Consider the following 19,155-nt stretch of genomic DNA (forward strand, 5'->3'; position numbering starts at 1 on the left):
ATCCCCAGCAGCCACTACCTGCCTGGGCATCAAGGTTTCTCTCTGTGGCCACAGCTCAAGCCTTGTAGGCTACACTGTCTCCCTATGGCCGAACTCATCCCATCCTCTGGAATCTTCTCTTACCACTATGGCCGGAGGGTGTTAACTCCCAAGGAAACCCGACCAGGTGGCTCCCCTGCCTAACCCCTTCCGCGAGTCCTCAGCCTCAGTAGAACATTCCAGCTCCTCCCCAGGGGTTATAACAGCGACATCCACGGTGAGCCATGCGTGGAATCCAATTGTCCAGAAGCCACATTGAAGAAGGAAAAAGAAAAAGGTGAAATGAAATTTGATTCTAGACTTTTATTTAACTCCACATATCCAAAATATCATCGTTACGCAATATAAAACTGTAAATAAAGCCAACATAAAGCACATGTATGATTTAAAATCAGTACCAAAATTAAAATTAATGAGACATTTTCCCTCTCCCCCCCCCCCACCCCTGCTTTAGCACTATGTCTTTTAAATCTGGGGTGTATATTCGACTTTTCACCGGGCCTCTCTGATCTGTATTTGGAGCTCACAGAATTTACAGTTGAAAAAGTACATTCGCGTCCCGAAATAGTCCCACACATGCTTCCAAGTTTTCCAAGAACGGAATCAAGTATCTGTGTTGCAATCTAAATTTAAATGATCTTGAAAATAAAACACTCAGTTCCTTAGGCACACCAGCCACATCGCAAGGGCTCGACAGCCACATGGGGCTTAGGGATCCCGGAGGGTGCGGTGGGGGTTGTGGGGGACACAGGCTGATCAAGTCCTCAACTGTGTGTGCCTGGTCCCCGCGGTCCTCTCCTGCCTCATCTCCAGGCTTGAGCTTGGAGTGAAAGCCCCTGAACACACAGGGGTCCATCTCGGAGATTCACCAGCACTGCCTCAGCGGCCCCCGCTTCCTGCCTCTTCCCACTGATTCCTTCAAAATTCAGCTCCAGATTCCTCCTTCTGCAACGGCTCCTCTGACATCCTCTGGAGAGGGTGACGCTCCTAGTCCCTCTGCTCATGCCCCTGACTGTTAACGTCGCACCCTCTACTCACCAGACGACAGTAGCATCCCCTCCCCAAGGTGCACTGACCAACAGCATCTCCAGGTATTCCCAGTGGCCCTGGGAGCGCAATCACCTCAGGGTGGGAGCCAGTGCCTGGCGCACAGAAGGCGCCCAAGCGTGTGCCTGAACGCAAGAGCCGTACTCAACTTTACTCAACCCCGTGAGGCTTGCCTCCTCCAAGAAGCCTTCCGTGATGCTGTAGCCCAGTTAGCGCTTCCTCTGGGTTCCCGCAGCCCCCTGCACTCACCTCCAGAGCTACAGCCTCCAAAGGTAGGAACTGGGTCTAGTTCATTGCTATACTTTGAATGCCCAACCTGGAGATTGGTATATAGTAGGTGCTTAATAGATATTTATAGAACTGACCTGAGAAACAGAGAGGATTTAGGTTGAGAAAGCTCCACAGGGTGAGTGTCGCCTGTTTTAGGTCAGGGTTCTTTCATCCCAGCAAAGGTTCTAAAACAGTCACAGCTCCATCTACACGCTAAGCACTGGGCTAAATATAAAGACTCTGCAGGGTTCAGAGAGGGAAACTGAGGCTTAGACACATAGAGGGCTTGCCCTGTCTTCAAATCAAGGATTGTGAGGTTCAAAACGTTTTTCAAACGTTCACCCATCAGGGAAATAAATGCAAATTAAAAGTACAATAGAAGACTGCTATATAGCTGAATCGCTTCAAAAAAAAATAATAATAATAATACCAGGTGTTAGCAAGGATGTGATGCCATCAGAAATGCATCTAACTCGTCACCAAAGGCCCCAATAGCACCAAACGTTCCCAATAGCACCATCCGCAAAAGCCCCCAACTAGAAACTACCCAAACGCCCATAACCAAGAGACTTCACATGTAAATACGAATAAATAAATATACACCCAACAGCCAGGCAGATGAACAAGCCAACACTTCAGACAAAACTCAGGACGAATCTCATAGACTTATGTTGAGCGGGGGGGAAAAAAGCCAATACAAAAGAGAGCATCTGCGTTTTGACGTATGTGAAGTATTTTATACTTGATAGGTCTATAAAGTACAAAGGCAGGCAAAATTAATCTCTAATAGGAGATTTAAGGATGGTGGTCACCCTTTGGGGAGACCTGACTGGAGGAGGGGTATGGACATCTTGTTGGAGGGGGTACAAGGCATGTGCTTTAAAAAAGTTTTTTTTTAAGTTTACTTATGTATTTTGAGAAAGAGAGAGAGAGCAGTCGAGCAGGGGAAGGGCGGAGAGAGGTTGGGGGGCGGGGGGGGGGGCACAATCCCAAGCAGGCTCCACGCTGTCGGGCAGAGCTGGATGCAGGGCTCGATCCACGACCCGGGGATCCTGAGCGGAAATCAAGAGTTGGATGCTTAACCAACTGAGCCTCCCAGGCGCCCCGAGGCACGTGCTTTTTTTCTCGATCTGGTGCCGTCACACGGGCACGTTCACCTGCAAATTCATCGAGCTGTCCACCCATGATGTACGCAGCTTTCTGTACGGATGAGAGCCTTTCGTAAAAGTAGTCTTAAAGAGCCACACTCGGTCAGAGGCTGAGGAACGGTGGTGCTGCCTGGGCACCCCACCCCCACCCCACACACCTTCCTGTTTCTGGTACAGCGGAGCACACAGGACTCCATTCATTCCCTCAACCAACACCCACTGGCAGGCGCCCTCCCAGGGCCAGGCTCGGTGCCGGGCACTGCGAACATAAAAGTCAACAGGGCCGAGGCCTCCGATCCCGGCACCCACAACCCAGTTCCTGGTACACACGTCCCCAAACCCACACCCAAGAAAGGAGCAGCCAGGCTGGGGGAGCTTTTGAGGAGAGGCCAAGGAGGTGATGTCTACTTGTCTTCCTCTTTCTCTGCCACTCCTCGGAGTGAGAACATTTTCAGGCGTCTTCCTTCCGGACCCCGGGCCAAACCCCAATGTTCGGGCACAGGTAGCAGGAGATTCCTACTCTGCTCCTCCAGGCTGACGACCCCTGGATTATCACCTCCAATCCAGAAATCCCTCCCCAACACCAGACTCGGGCAACCACTGTCTCCTTGTCACTGCCACTTGGGCGTTGAGCTGGCGCCCCAAGCTGATCACCTGGTTATCCCCCCAAATGCACGCTACCCTCACTTGGTGGCAGCGTATTATGCGCAGGCCGAAAGGCTTGAAGGCAGCCCAAAGCAAGACTCCCCCCTCTCTCTCCCAACCCCAACCCGACCCAGCAGCAAATCCTGCCGACCTCACCTTCAAGACAGAGCCATGCAACGATTTCTTGGCTGTGACGCCAGAGGCACAGGTAGCAGAAGAAAAAAATAACAGGCGACCGGAACTTCGCGGAGAGTAAAACATTTTGTGCATCAAAAGATATCCGAAGAGCAAAACGCCAACCCACAGAAGAGGAGACAATATTTGCAAGTCACGATAACCAGAACATATGAGGAACGTGTAGCACTTATCAACACGCACCGAGCCACCTGATTCGAAACTGGGCAAGAGAGCTCAGCAGACATTTCTCCAAAGATCTACAGATGGCCAAAAAGCACATGGAAAGCTGCTCAACGTCACTGACCATTAGGGAAATGCAAGTCAAAACCGCCACGAGAAAGCACCTCGCATCCGTCAGCAACAATGTGAATACCTCCCCCTCCTACCTGGCCCCCACCTCCAGCCCCCCTGCTCGCCAGCAGTGTGCATGTCAAGGCTCCCAGATACCCTCAGGATGCAATTCTTCTCATGGCTTGTGGGGGCCTCACGATCACCACCCTGCACGCCAGCCAAACGGATTGTCTATCGACCTGATAGATGCCACGCACCCCTGATTTTCCTATCCATGTTCTCAGTCTACCTGCGACTCCAGGTGTGAGCATGTGTCCCAGGACACAGTGTCAGTTCAGGGACGGGTACGTAACTCAGTCCAGGTCCGTGAAAGTCAGCTAGAGCCTCAACAGGATCTTCTGGGGAAGCTAAGCAAATAGCGTGCGGGGCCGGAAGTACGGGGACATCTCTGGTCACCACCTGCAGAGCCTGCCTGAGAAGCCTAGGCAAGAAGATGGAGCCACGACTCCCTCTCTGAGCTTCATTTTCTTATCCGCGAAAGGCAAACGGCAGCTAACTCCAAAGGATGGCAGCGCCTACCCCCACCTTCTCCTCCAGGGCCAAAATTCTGCCTCTCTCTTCTTTCTGCTCCATTACTGGTGTGGATTATCTGTCCCACTGCCTACCAAACGTGCATTCTCTGACCCCCTGGGATCGGTCTTTGGGACCAGGATGGCGCTGATCCCATGCCCAGGATCAGTGATGGAGCGCTGACCGACGAGGGTACAGAAATTTACAGATGGGCATGGGCAGGAAGGTGAAGAGGAGTCAATCCCAGGATTTTCAAGAATTACTAGAGAAATGGCTCTCTTACAGCCAAGACTGGTATGTATGCCCGGGAGTGTTCCTGGGGACAGCATGCCTGAGAATGAAGCCACCACAAAAGAAAGTCTATCTAAGAGACACGTCCTAATACAGTGGAGCACCTGGATCCAGCCATACCTGAAGGTGATGTGACCCAATAAATACACCTACCTAATCGTTTCTTTTGACCTCTACGTGCTTCCCACTTAGTGGTCTTCTCCCAGGCCCCAGAATGATTTTTTTTTTTTAACGTTTTGACAAGCCTAGGCAAAACTGATTTCCAAAGTCTTACATAGAGACTCAGGAGCCAGCTAACCACTCGAACTTCTGCCCCAAGGGTGTAGGTAGAAGTTTTCCACATGGAGAGTTTTCCACACAGGAAGCCAACTCTTACAAAAAAGTCAGGTTGTTCCTGTCTATTTTGCTTTACACAAAAGTCAGGCTGTTCCCATATATTTTGCTTAGAAGGTCTTTGGCTGCCCCCCGGTTGTGATTTATGGCTTTTCCTGATTGCATTACCTTCCACTTCTTCACTGTGGAGGTTTTGCAAGGGCTGCAGTCAAAAGGTCGTGTCCCCAGATAAGAAGGTCCACACCTTTTTTTTTTTATGGTTCATCCAAGAGGCATTTGACTTTCATCCTGGTGATACGGTGGGCATGTGAGTCTGGACAGAAGTAGGATTTGGGTGTTTTTTTTTTTTTTTTAAAGTTTATTTATTTTGAAAGAGAAAGAGAGAGCACAAGCAGGGGAGGGGCGGGGAGAGAGGGAGAGAGAGAATCTGTGCTGTCAGCACAGAGCCCGATGTGGGGCTCGAACTCACCAACCGTGAGATCACGACCTGAGCCGAAATCAAGAGTCGGACGCTCAACCGACTGAGCCACCCAGGAGTGGGCGGGGGGTTTTAAGAACACAATTTGCGGGCTTGGTTCTGAGGCCACGCCAACCTGGGCATCTAGTTTCCTTGCCCCTCTATTTCCCTCTTGGACAAACACAGCCCAGGACCAGGAGAGTTTCGTCCCTCACCTGCTCATGAAGGAGACAGAACAGCAAAGGTCTCAAAGGCCCCAAGAGCTGTTCAGAACAAGAACACTTAACAGATTGAAACCCGTGAGGAAGGAGCACCTCCTCACAGCTCACTGTCCTCCTGGGAGGGCCACTCCAGATTCGGAGTGAGTGAACAGTCTTTTCCTACACAAAAATGATTTGGGCCCTAGAGGAGGCCTTGGACCCTGTTGGAAAGTATTTCCATCTGCAGACTTGCCTGGACATGGCCAGACACAGGACCAGGTGTGAGGAGAGTCCTTGAACTTCTCTGAGTCTCAGTTTCTTCATCTGTTAAATGGGTGAACAATATAATCCTTATTGCCACGAATTGCCGAGCACTTCTGTGCAGTGGGCACTAGACAACCTTATCTATAATCTTCCCGGCACCCCAAGAGATGGTCATTATTATGATCCCCATTTTACAGGTAAGAAAACTGAGGCCCAGAGAGGGGAAGTGGCTGGCCCAGGGTCTCACAGTTTGAGTTCCGGGCAGGTGGCATTCTAATTCAAAAGCGTCTTACTCAAAAGGCCCCATTTCCCCCCCATATCATATCATCATATGCTCTGGATGCCAGCGTCACATCACTGTGAGCTTTCAAGGACACCACACACAAAAAGATAAATGTGCACCTGTTTGCTCAGGAACCGGCAAGTCACAAGTGCGATTCGTAAGGGAGAGGATTCATTTTCAGAAAAACCAAATAAAAGCTGTGCTGCCTAATTAACAAGAGGCTTACAACCTGCTGCAAAGTGTACGAACCCCTCCCACCCCCTAGGATGGAGTCCCAAACCCTCAGACACCCCACTTCTGCTGCTTCTTCCCCTCTCCGTTTCACCAGCTTATTTTTGCGGGCTTTGCAATGAGCATGCGCCAACATCTGTTGCAATCAGACTGTTCCAATCAGCCTATGGGCATGGGGGATGGCGCGTAAGGCTGTACCCTCTGTAGTTCTCAGCCAATGAGGGATCAGGGGAGGGGCTTGCAGGCTAGGAGATAAATTGCCTGCTTTAACTGCCCCCAGTGGGCCTGTCCCTCAGACGCCGGCTCTTGCAAGAACGTTGATTAAAGCCTCCTTCACTGTGCTCCAAGCCTCCGCGTCCCTCCTTCGATGGGGTCAGTGGGCTTACTTCTCACAATAGGTATTCAGGGATTTGAGAACTGAACGGCTGGAGGCAGATGCAGTTCCCTGGTGTCCTCATTACCCGCTTCATCTCAGCTCTCTCTGTCCCCAGTCCCAAGTGGAGCAGGTCCCCAAAGAGCAGAGCTGGGAAAAGGTGGCAATAAATCATCACCTTTCGATGAAAGGGCACACGCCTGGGCGTCCTTGCCCTCGAGGACATGGGCTCCCAACCACGCATCTGGCCATGCCCATCACTCCCAGCCCCACTAGGAAGCTGCCACCCACCGGCCAACCCCACCGGAAGGAGGCCAGAGAGGGGCCCCCCGCTTCCCACCCATTTCTGTGCGGCTTCATACCGCACTGGCTTGCTCAGACTGGAAGGTGAGATGGGCTGCAGACCTCCCCACCCTGTCCACCCCAGGGACTCCAGCAGCTTCAAGGCAACACTTGAGCCCTCCCCATCTGGCTCCAGCCCTACCAGTCTCACCTCCAGAAGGAGGGCTAAGAACCCCGTTTCAAATCGCCACTTCTCCACTTCCCCAGACCAGTTTCTCCACTTCCCCAACTGCCATGCCCCACATCCTTCCTCTGTCAAATGGGGACAAGAGCACCTCCCTGGAGGTCAAGATGAGTTTGTACCCGGGAGGCCCTCCGCAAACTACCTGGCACACACTAGGGCATCAGTAAGCACCGACCGCGAATATCATGGTTTTGACACCAAATACCTTCCCGTCCCCACATTGTTACTGACACTATTCCTTTTCCCTGCCACGTCTCCTGTCCTTTTTCACCTCCTCCTCCTAATAATTACATAATCAATCAATTACATAATAATTACATAATCAAAGGCCCTACCAAGTACCTAGGGCCTCTTCGGTGCACAGAGCGCTTCTCGTGGGCCACCTCCTACCCAGCATGGCCTCACAAGGACAGTATTATGCACGTACTTCTTCGGTGATGGTTAATTTCGTGTGTCAACCAGACTGGGCTAAGGACTGCCCCGACAGCTGGTAAAACATTATTTCTGAGTGTGTCTTTGAGGGTAGTTTCCCAAAGGGATTAGCATTTGAATTGGTAGGCCCAGTAAAGAAGACGCCATCATCAAAGGTGGGTGGGCCTCACCTAAGCTGTTGAGGGTTTGTATAGAGCAAAGACCTGGAAGAAACGCAAATTTTCTTTTTTTTTTTTTTTTTTTTTTTGCCGGAGGTGGGCCATCCATCCGTCCTGTCCTGTCCCCGGACATTTGTGCTGCTGGTTCTGAGGCCATCAGACTCAGACTGGATTTCACTACCAGCTTTCTTGCTCTCCAGCTTCCTTGCAGAAGTCTCAGCCCCCTTCACCGGGTGAACCAATTCCTCTGATAAATCTCCTCTCCTGTCCTATGGGTTCTGATTCTCTGGAGAGCTCTGACATATTTCCCTTCCTCTTCAGCTTTTCCCCTAAGCTGGCAGCTCCCCAAGGGCAGGGACAGTCTGTCTTGCCTGCTGCCGGATCCTTCGTACCTGGCACAGAGGCTGGCATACAGAAGGTGCTCAGTACTTGCTGCATAAATGAGGCCCGGCTGAATCCTCACAAAAACCCACCAGTGGGACGATGGTTACCGTTTTAAAATGAAGCCGCCAACGACACAAATAGTTAAGAAAATTACCAAAGGCCACATAGCACTAAATGGGTAAAGCTAGATTTGAACTTGAGACTTTCAGATGCCGATTATTATTAATTAGGGAAATCCCACGTGTTCTTATTCATTAGGAAAATCCCACACCCCAGATGTGTGTTCCACCCCGCAGCCCTGGGAACCTTCTCTGACCTCTGCTGCCACGGGGCCGGCCTGCGTGAAACACATCAAGGCTGTACTTTGGGAATAACATTCCCAGGGGACTTCCTCTGCACCATCAAAGCCCCCGAGAAGTCTCATCTTGGAGGAGTTTGGGGGTCAGCCCAGGAAACTGATGCTCCAGTAACCGGATAATGGGCAGAATGAAATAAAAGCTTGATCGGGGGAATAAATAAGTCATGTGACCAGGGAGGTCAAGAGGAAGGGACTGTGGATTCTGGAAGCATGCGGCAGCAGGTGGTGAGGGTCAGGCAGGCGTTCAGAGAAGGATTCCTAGCATCCGAACAGATGTAGAGAGTAGGGGAAGGGCCCCAGGGGGAGGGGAGGCCCAGAAGCGTACCAGTGCACTGGGGACCGGGAATGGCAAGGAGTCACTGAAAACACAGCGGTCTCAAGGTCAAGGTGGGGGGTAAATGATAACGGTAATAAAAATTACAATAGCAAGAACAGTCATAGTAGCAAACACGCAAATACTGCTTACTTCGTGCCCAGACGCTGTTCTAGGCACTTTACATGTATTAGCTCATTTGGTCCTCACAACCAATCTATGAGGATGGTGCCGTTACGGCCCCATCGTACAGATGAGGAAACTGAGGCACCGGAAGGTCAAAGTCTTTGCCTATGAGCTCACAGGGTAGGTGGTGGAGTAGGGTCTTGCACCAGTTTGGTTTTTAGAGTATGCTTACCCTCTACCACCGGGGTTCCCAAAATGGGTTCCCAGACCAGCGGCACTGGCAGCACCTGGGAACCCATTAGAAATGCAAACGCTGGGGCCCCTTCCAGACCTGCTGAATGGGGGGATTCTGGGCATGGGGTGCAGCCAGCTGTGTGGAGCAAGGCTTCCAGGGGAAGCCGCTGCTTGCTTCAAGGTGCCACGCTGCTATAAACCTGCTCAAGAGGGGAGGGAGGCAGGAGAGGAGGGCAGCAGAGATGCCCAGCAGATGGGTAAGGGCGAGCCAGCCTCAAATTCCAGTGTCCCACCTCCTAGGAGGGAGTTTCTACATGACGCCCCAGGAGGGCCAGCTGAGCACCCACCAGCTAAACGCTCTCCCCGCAGTGCATCCGCCTTGGGGACCCAGACCTGTTCTGTACTCCAGATCTGTTTCCATGACCTTAGCAAATAACCTCCACTCTCCGCCTCTGGGAAAGGACGAGGCTGGGCCCATTTTCTTATATACCTATTCCCACCCCCTGCCCCGCCCAAAACTCTTAGGCAACAAAAGTGCACTGCTGGCTTACTGTGTGCCCCGGTTGGGGAGTGAACACAATGTGGGGCCTGCGCGGGCAGTTCGCACCCACTGAGACAGAAGGAAAGGTGGAGGCAATGACCTGCAGGGCCACGCACCTGCCCACCTGCCGTATGCCGGCTCAGGGGGTCCCCAGAGGCAGGGGACAGTGCTCTGCTAAGCCCCCACACCAAAGCAAACCCAGAGCCGCACTCCACCCCCTCGCTGCCAACTCGGGCTTCCTCTTCCTCTCCCTACCCCACAGTCTCAGGGCCTGCCCAGCACCGCCCCCCCCACCCCGCCCCCACTGCACTAGGTGCCCCAGAGGCGGGGCTGCTGTAGGGGGCGGGCTCAGAATCCCCCGCCCGCCCAGTGCTGCTGCCTCTGCCGGGTTCCTGACCTCCCTGGGCCTCCACACCTGTCCACACCCCTGCGGGGAAGTGGCCTCCCACGCCTCCAGAAGGGTGGTCGCTGAGTCCCCCGGACTCCGGGATGGTTCGGTTCCGAAGGTTCTGGGGCAGGATGTCACTCACAGCCAAAGGAAGTGGGGCAGAGAGTTTCTAACGAGAAAAAGGAAGGGCTGGGGGAGGGGGGTGCGCGTGTGGAGGGGGAAGTAGTGCCGGTGGGGGAGGGAGAAGACAGACAGATGGGAAAGAGCCAGCCGGCCAGAGATAGAGAGAGACAGCGAAGGGGGAGACACAGTCAGGGGGAGATCTGAACAGAGGGAGAACAGGGATGGGAAGGAGACAGGGAGAGACAAAAATAGAGACCCAGACAGACGCGCAGAGAGAAGGAGCGAGATGGGGGGGGGGGGGGGGTAACAGGCTGGAACCGGAACCTCAGCCCCTAGAGCGCGCCCCCCCCCCCCCCCCCCCGTCGGGCTGCCCCAATTCCCACCTGCTGGGGACCACCCTCCACATTACTCTCACCTGTTTCATATTTTTGTTCAATGAGCTCAATGCTGTTAGAACATTTTCAAAGGGAACTAGAACCCACCGGCTTCAACGAAAAACATGCCCTAATTAAAAAGAAGCTGCCAAAATAAATGCACAGCGAGCAATAATCGTTCCGCCTCCTAGCTTGGAGGCTGCCGCCCAGGGAGGCCAGCCTGGGGAGGCCAGCAGGGGGTGTGCTCAGCGTTAAACAACAGGAGCCTGGAGAGAAACGAAGTTAGCACCCCGCGGAGACTCTTTCTGGAAGTCAGCAAAGGGCAGACAGAGGGAGACGTGGAGAGGAAAACTCTCATTCTCCAGGGGGGAACCCAGGTTCTCCAGGATGCCACTGGCTGCTGGTGTAACTCCACTCCTTTTTTTTTTTTTATTTATTGAGTGAGGCGCGAGCGCACGCGAGGGCACGGGGGAGAGAGGAAGAGAGAATCCAAGCAGGCTCTACACCGTCAGTGCAGAAGATCGATGCGGGGGCTCAAACCCCCAAACTGTGAGATCATGACCTGAGCTGAGATCATTTAACCACCAACCGTGCGAGCCAGGAGCCACAGTTGTGTGGTGGCTCTACCCCTGCAGAACTCCAGTGGTAACCCCCACTCCACCCCAAAAGGTACCTACGAACATCCGGAAGGGCTGGACCACGAACTCTGTCAGGCCACAGGGTCTCACACCTCTGAATTTTTGCACCTGTGGTTCTCTCCCCGCCGAAACACATTTCCTGCCCTCCTCTACCCAGCTAACTCCTACTGGCACAATTTGTACCCCCCCCCCTCCTCCAGGAAGCCTTCCCTGGCTGCCTCCCATCCCCCAAAGTACTTAGCTGCCTTTGTGGCCTCTCTGGCCTGCTGCCTCCTCCTCTGGAATTCACAGGTTGGCCATTTCCCCCCCCCCCCACCGTCCTGGTGGCCCCCTATTTGTCGACTAAACGGGAGAATGGACAAGACGTGGAGGTACCCTAATAGCCACGGACAGTCAAAATCAAAATGAAACCTCCTCTGAGGTCTGTGAGTTTCAGGCAGGAGCTCCTGCAAAACAAAAATGAGGCGACCTGGCTCCAATGGGCCTTACCTACTCCCTGGACCACACACTCCGGGCCAGTGACCGAGCGTCAATTTCCTATAAGCCTCAATTTCCTCTCCTATAAAATGAAGGTACTGGAGTCCCTTATGGTAAGAGTTGAGCTAAGAAACATACATGTAAAGAGCTAAGTACTCAGTAGGCACTCAAATATTAATGGCAATCATTATTTTTGCTATCACCTTACAGCCACCAAACTACAAAATATCACAACTTACAGGGACCCAAGAGATGAGTAGCTCAGGGCTTGCCAGACTTTCTGCAAAGGGCCTGATAATAAATATTTTCAATTTTGTGGACCACATGGGTCTCTGTCGGAACCACCAAACTCTGCCCTGGTAGCACGGAGGCAGCCATAGAGGAAATGTAAGTAAATGAGTGTGGTTGTATTCCAACAAAACTTTACAAAAACACGCCGGGGGCTGGACTGGGCCCAGGGGCTGTCATTTGCCAACTTTCTAGGTAGGCACCTCAGGTGGGAGGTGTGATTTACTTTTTATCTCGTCTGATGCCTCCACCAGAGGGTAAACTCCGGGCACCCAGGGGCTTCTTAAATCCTGCACCCCAGCATCTAGCTGAGAAACTGCCACGCGTCCCTATTTCCCAGGAAGTTACTGAGTGCTTCTAATGACCCAGGCTCAGTGCCAGTTGCTAGGGACGCAGTGACTGCAGATGCGTGGGGGGGGGGGGGAAGGGGGGCATCACTCAGCGGAAATCTGTGCAGTGATGGGATGGATGAAAGACTCCCATGGGCGGCCTCTGGAGTTGGGCAGGTCTGGGTTCAAACCCCAATGCTGTCCCATCAGGCCTGTGTGACCTCGGGAAAGTGACTCGACCATCCTGAGCCTCGGTTTCCAGGAAATGGAATCATCAATAAGAAATGCTTCTCTGACACCCTGTGAGGACGGAGAAAGGGTAGGGGACGGTGTTCCCCGAGCCACTCAGGTGGTGTAGACGTGCTGGGACACAGGCAGAAATAGGCTCGCCAGTGCTCACAGCACAGGGACCTCAGCTGGCCTCAAATATCTCACCGTGGGTTCTGTGAGAACCCCAACCAGTAAGGTGGGACCCTGGGGCCCAGAGACAGGGGCTTTCCCGCCCCGCCCCCCCCCCCCCCCCCCCACCGCAGGGGTGGGGAATGAGGACACGCTCCCACGTGTTAAGAGCCTTGAGGCCGACAGTGGCAGAACAGGAGGCCTCGGATAACCTCCAATGTGCTAGAAAAACAGGGCTGGAAGGACTCTTGAAAAACACGGGCACAGTGGTTGAACATTTTTGCTTGTAAAGCAATGGGAACTGCCTGTTCAAGTGACACCCAGGCAAGCCCGTGGTGTCTTCAAAGACCCACACCGGGCCAGAGGGCCCTTGGGGCCAGACAGGTCACGTGTGTGATGATGGAGAATGGTGGGCACCATGACGACCAGGAGAGCCCAGGACATTTAAGGGGGAGCTTCAGGCCACTCCGGTTTCACCCAAGCTCCTGAGGTCCCAAAAGAAGTGGGGAGATTGGATTATTCTCTAAAAACATTTGAATGTTGGCTCCATGTAAAATGAATCACCATGGGAGCCACACAAAAACCATCCTGTGGGTCACAGGCATCGACTGCCAGCACGTTACAGCCCAATCTGCCCATTTCACAGCTGGGGAAACGGAGTCTCGGAGGGGGGAAACACCTTACTCGATGTCACAGAGTGACCTGGGAAGCAAAGCTGGGGCTCAGATGCCTCCAGGCCTCCAGAGACCGTGGGGAATGGGAGGGAGTGGGGGTGGGGGGTGAGGGTTGGGGGGTAGGAATCTGGGCTACACAAGCCAAGAGCCCTGTGTGTTCTGCCATCCAGGACGGAGCGTGGACAAATGGGCAGGAAAAGGGATGAATACGTATTAGTAACACCTAATAATTTGTAGGGGCACCTGGGTGTCTCGGTCAGTTAAGTGTCTGACTCTTGATTTTGGCTCAGGTCATGATCTCACAGTTTGTGAGTTCAAGCCCCACATGGGGCTCTGTGATGACAGTGCAGAGCCTGCTGGGGATTCTCTCTAGCCCTCCCCTACTCTCATGGGAGCACGTGCTCTCTCAAAAATAAATTTAAAAACTTAAATAATAATACATAGTAATTTGTAACAATATATATAATGCAGTAATAATAACTGATATCTTCTTAGTGTTTTCTATCTGTTGGGCATTAAGATAGGGTATGAGGAGTGGGTAAGATGGTAATTGAAAGTGAAGATGAGGGACACCTGGGTGGCTCAGTCAGTTAAGCGTCCGACTTTGGCTCAGGTCGGGATCTTATGGTCTGTGGGTTCAAGCCCCGTGTCGGGCTCTGTGCTGACAGCTCGGAGCCTGGAGCCTGCTTTGGATTCTGTGTCTCCCTCTCTCTCTCTACCCCTCACACACTCATGCTCTGTCTCTGTCTCAAAACTAAATAAACATTACAAAAAAATTTTTTTAAAGTGGAGATGATAATTAAGAGTACAGACTCAGGATTAAAATCCTGTCTCTCCCACTTCCTAGCTGAGGGATCTTATCCAAATTGGTTCACCTCTCTGTGCCTCAGCTTGTCCTTTTATTTTTTAATTTCAATTTTTTTTTTTTTTTTTTTTTTTTTTACTTGAGAGAGAGAGAGAGAGAGCACACACATAGGCATGTGCACAGGGGCATGGGGCTTGATCTCATGACCCTGGATCGTGACCTGAGCCAAAATCAAGAGTCAGATGCTCAACCGACTGAGCCACCTAGGCGCCCCTTGGCTTGTCCATTTCATATAGCCAGTGGGAGAATCAAATCTGATTGACGCACATAAAGTGCCTCGTGCCTGGTGAGCTCTACTGATATCAGTTATAATTATTGCTTTTTGACAGATGGGGAAACTGAGGCGTCCAAAGGGACATGCTCCAGACTCCAGCCTGTCTGACCCTGAGCCCTCACATTTTGCCTTGTACCAAGGTATGCACTTTATGCCCCACCCCCCCCGCCGGTCTCCTCTGGTCCAAACCAGGAGGTAGGTCCTCGCTGCACCTCTATTCTGCAGACAAGGAAACTGAAGCATGGGGAAGGCAGCCAGTAAACCCAGACATGCAGCCACGAAGTGGAATAACCAGATTCTAATGCAAGCCCGAGCCCTCCATCATGCGTGCTACCACTCGGCCTGCCTGCTGGCCACCGGAACCTGGTCGAAAGTCTGGTTGATGCAAGAATGCACTTGGCAGACGGGACTGCTGCCCTGCCTTGCCTCCCACCAGCTGAGCACACAGGATTACATGAAACTCCTCCCTAGGCAGCAGCCCCAGACGCTCCCCTGGGCATATGGGCGCTTCCCCTAGGATTTCGAGGGCTTGGCCCAGCTCGTGGGCTGTTCTCAAGGAATCATTCCCACGAATCCTCCTCAGGCCACAACCCGGGGTGGAGGAGACCAGAGAAGGGGCATGGGAGGGGGCAGGATCTCAAAACTGTCTCCTGAGCGGCCCCAGACAGGGTGAACATGTGGCTGCAGAGGGCAAGGGGACCTTGCAGATGGCAGGAACAGGTGGCAGGTGGGGAGGCCAGGAGCTGCTGTTACCCAGACAGGTTTCTGCAGTGCCGCGTGGCAAACCAGAGCCAGCTGGGCCATACCCGGGCTTTCAGATCACTCACACCAGCCACTTCTGACCCACCTCTCTTACTGCAAATCGATTCACAAAGTCATGTCGATAACACACTTGGATGGCTTTACCAGTCCCAAGGTGGCACTACATCTAAGTTGTGGCTGGGTCTACACCCACTGCCCAGCAGGATACACTGAGGCCCATGCATGCCTAGGCCCATGTTTCCCCAGGCTATGCAGGAATGCTTGATTTTAAAAGGGCGAGGAGAGGGAAGTATGCACAAATGAATAAAGGCAGGAGGGGCTGGGGCTGGGGCTGGATACAGCGGCCAGAGGCCCATCACAATGGCCCTCCCAAACGGCAGATGCCCGGGTAGGACAAGGCTGCTTGTTGGGAGCCCAGAACGCACAGATGAATGCTGGCTTAAGTTCCAGAGCCAGCAGACGACAGGTTTAAGAACATCAGGAAGACCCGATCACCTTCGAGAAACTTGGTTCCTCCATGAAAACGTCATGCTCTGACCTGGGCAGCTACACATCACAGAAGCCAGAGAGCGTGAGGGAAGAGGTGGGGGTCCCAGGCACGGGGGCAATGCCAAGAGGAGGGACGGGATGTCTGTGCGTCCCGAGGGGCACGAGTAGGGCGACTGCCCTACTCAGGACTGCCGGTCGCAGGCCTGGCAGGGAGCATCTCTTAAAAGTAAGGAGTGGCTCACTGAGGCCACTCAGATGGCCCACCTCACATGGCCACCAGGGGAAGGCACCTTCAGAATGATTATGGGGGGCCGGCGGGGGGGGGGGAGCATGGGCAGGACCAGACTCCCTTTCTCAATTGAGGGACAAGCCTTCCCCCGGCCTCTGTGGGTCTTTGCTGTGATGGGATGTCCTGTTGGCCTGGGGTGGGAAGGTCTGAGCAGTTCTTTCCACTGTGTGCAGGTTCCTAATAGGCAGCCCCAGGTCTGGGGTGGGTACCGTGAGCTCCCGGGCTCCCCACTGCCCCCGGTCCCACACAGGGCCCAGCAGGATGCCTTCAGCAAGTTATGTCACTATCACAGAAGCGATGTAAACGCACACATACCTCGGCTAAGCGCTGGCTGGGCTTCGTCACCAGTTTCCTGATGGTCCCGGAGCTGTTCCTCGTGACCCACAGAACACTCCTCATTCTGCTAATGAGGCATTTAATTCCACGAGTATTGGAATATAATTTATAATGAGCACATCAAAGCCAGTGATTTCAAAGATCAGGACGGCTTCGGAGACTGTATTTAGTCCAGATTATCCACACCTTCATCGGCTGCCTGTGGGATTGTAAAATGGGGCAGCTGCTTTGCAAAACTGGCCCTTCTTCAAAAGGTTTAGAATTACCGTGCAACCCAGCGATTCCACTCCTCGGGATATACCCGAGAGCACTGAAAACATCATGTGCCTGCACAGACTTGTACACAAATGTTCACAGCAGCATTATTCACGACACCCAAAAAGTGGACAGAAAGCAAACGTCCATTAGCTGCCAAGTGGAAACATAGAGTATATCCACAGTGGAATAGTATTCAGCCCTTAAAAGGTGATCAAATACTACACCTGAAACTAATAAGACACTGCACGTTAACTATATTGGAATTAAAAACCTAAAAACAGAAAGTCATGAAATAGCAAAAAAATTAAAAAAAAAAAAAAAAAGGAACACAGAACCCCTACATGCTACCACATGGACGAAACTCGGGCTCATTCTAAGTGAAAAGCACCAGTCACAAAAGGCCACGTTGTGTGTGACTCCATTTACATAAAATTTGCATAAAATGTCCAGCACAGGGAAATCCAGAGAGGGAAAACAGATGAGTGGTTGCCAGGGGCTGGGGAAGGAGGGATTGAGCGGTGATTGCCGATGGGTCCAAGGTTTCTTTTTGGGTGATAAAAATGTTCTAGAATTAGGTAGTAGTCGTGGTTGCACATCTCTGCGAATATCCTAAAAACCAGTGAACTGAATGCTTTAAAATCTGAATTGTATCTCAGTAAAGCTGCTGTAAAGAGATCATATGCGATTTGGAAGAACAGTGATATAAGCACATACACTGGGTAAATAATACAATAATACAATTAGGATTCAGTAAGGTAAAAATGGTTCATGAATGACTCAAAAAACCCAATTTCACAGTCATGGAAACTGAGGCTGGATAAGGAAGAATGACTCGAGCAGGCTACCTCACTACTAAGCCAGGATGAGTCACACTGAGATCTGCCTAACTCCAGAGGCCTGGCCTAACCATCAGGCCACCTAGCTGAAGGAAAAGATAGGAGATGGGGTGTAGGGAGAGGTGTGCACAGCCCAGTACAGGACACAGACCTACAAGGAGGTTGGTAAGTGAAAGAAAGAGCAAGTTACCTCAGTGGATTTCAAAACAGGAACCCCCCACAATGCCTGGGGACTGCTAGGCACCCCAGGATAGGGTGCTGCCTGAAGCTTCTGAAGGATGAGTAGGAGTTTGCCAGCTCCCCTCCCCAACATCCCGACATGACACATGAAGTCAGGAGGCCTGAGGGTAGGTTTCAGCTCTGCCACGTCCTACCTGGGGGCCCTAGTAGGTTACTAGGGCGGTGGGCACATGCCTTTCTGAGCCTCAGTTTCCCCAAGTGATAAGCACAGTGCCTTGTAACAACTGCACTCCATCGGATGGCTCCCACCCTTCCTCCCGAGGGGATGTGCGTTTGAGTGGGAAAGCCAGACCTGACCTCTGTCCCACATTTAATAATAACGACTCTGCCAGGTCCAGCCTCCGTGACCAAACCCCTCTTCCCTCGCGGCCACTCCCAGTCCCAGCTTTATCTGGCACCTCGCCTCCAGCTCACACTGCGAGCGGGAGGTTGCCGGGCGGTGGGGTGTTCTGGCCGAATTTCGCGGGGGACCCATAAGTTCACGAGGGCTCCGCGGACCCCAAGCTCTCGGCGGCGCCCTCCCCAACCAACGATTTCCGCCCCCCGACGCCTCCACTCTGGACACACCTCGCAACTGCACGGCGTTGCAAGTTAACTTCCACGCGCCCTCCCGGGGGTCCCCGCAAGGCGAGGAGGGGTCGGGGACCCCGACGGCGGTCACACGCCGCTTTCCCCCCACCCCCAACACACACACACACACACGGACGCCGAGCGCCGCCCGGGCGCTGGGTCCGAGGCGGGAAGCGCGGGCCGGGGGCCGAGGCTCTGCCGCACCCCGCGGACATCGCTCCGGACGCCCGGCGCCTGCGGATCCTCGAACCGGCCGCGCGCGCCGCCTCCCGCCCAGCTCCCAGCCCCGGAGCCCCAGCAGCCGCGCCGGGCCCGGGAAGAAGCCGCCCGGGCCGAGGGCTCCCCGGAGCCCGAGGCCGACCCGCAGGCGGCCCCCTGCCGGCGGCTGCGGCCCGGGGCCCCACGCGCCGCCCCAGGGCCACCTACCGTGCCGAGGCGCGGCGAGGCGACCCCGCGCGCCCAGCGACTCTGGGCTGGCCAGCCACCCCGGCCGGGGGAGGGGGAGGCACCCGCGCGCGGGGGCGGGGCCGCGGCGCCGTGACGTTGCGTGGAGGCGGGGACGGGGCGCGGCCCCGCCCACGGCCGCTCGCCGCCCCTGCGGTCCGCCTCCGGACCGCGCGGTGGGGCGGGGCGGCCCCGGGAGCCGACCCCGCCCCGGAAGTCCTCGTCTGCGTGCTGGCTTACCCCCCAGGACGGGCAACTCACCACTCTTCCTGCCAGGACAGCTCTGTTTCAGAGGCTTACCCTTCTGTCTGTAAGCAGCAGGGTGGAATGGTCGCGGAGAAGTGGTGTGAGAGAAGACTACGCCCTGAACAGAGGGCACTTATGCTCCGGTGTGTGTGACACAAGGGAAAA

At 53.7% G+C, this 19,155-nt stretch overlaps 1 protein-coding gene across 3 annotated transcripts in view; it reads right to left on the reverse strand.

Annotated features, from left to right (window-relative positions):
- Window positions 1–18,807, reverse strand: part of TPST2 (tyrosylprotein sulfotransferase 2) — a 51,109-nt gene extending 32,302 nt beyond the window's left edge. The window contains exons 1-2 of one of the 3 annotated variants that reach the window (XM_049618962.1): window positions 18,727–18,805; window positions 16,376–16,595 (exon numbers count right to left, since the gene is read on the reverse strand). The gene's annotated coding sequence lies outside the window, so the exon portion shown is untranslated. The other 2 variants (XM_049618960.1, XM_049618961.1) reach the window with 2 other exon arrangements.
- Window positions 18,808–19,155: the final 348 nt, after the last annotated feature.

The sequence above is a fragment of the Panthera uncia genome (assembly GCF_023721935.1).
Source record: "Panthera uncia isolate 11264 chromosome D3 unlocalized genomic scaffold, Puncia_PCG_1.0 HiC_scaffold_8, whole genome shotgun sequence".
Classification (NCBI taxonomy): domain Eukaryota; kingdom Metazoa; phylum Chordata; class Mammalia; order Carnivora; family Felidae; genus Panthera; species Panthera uncia.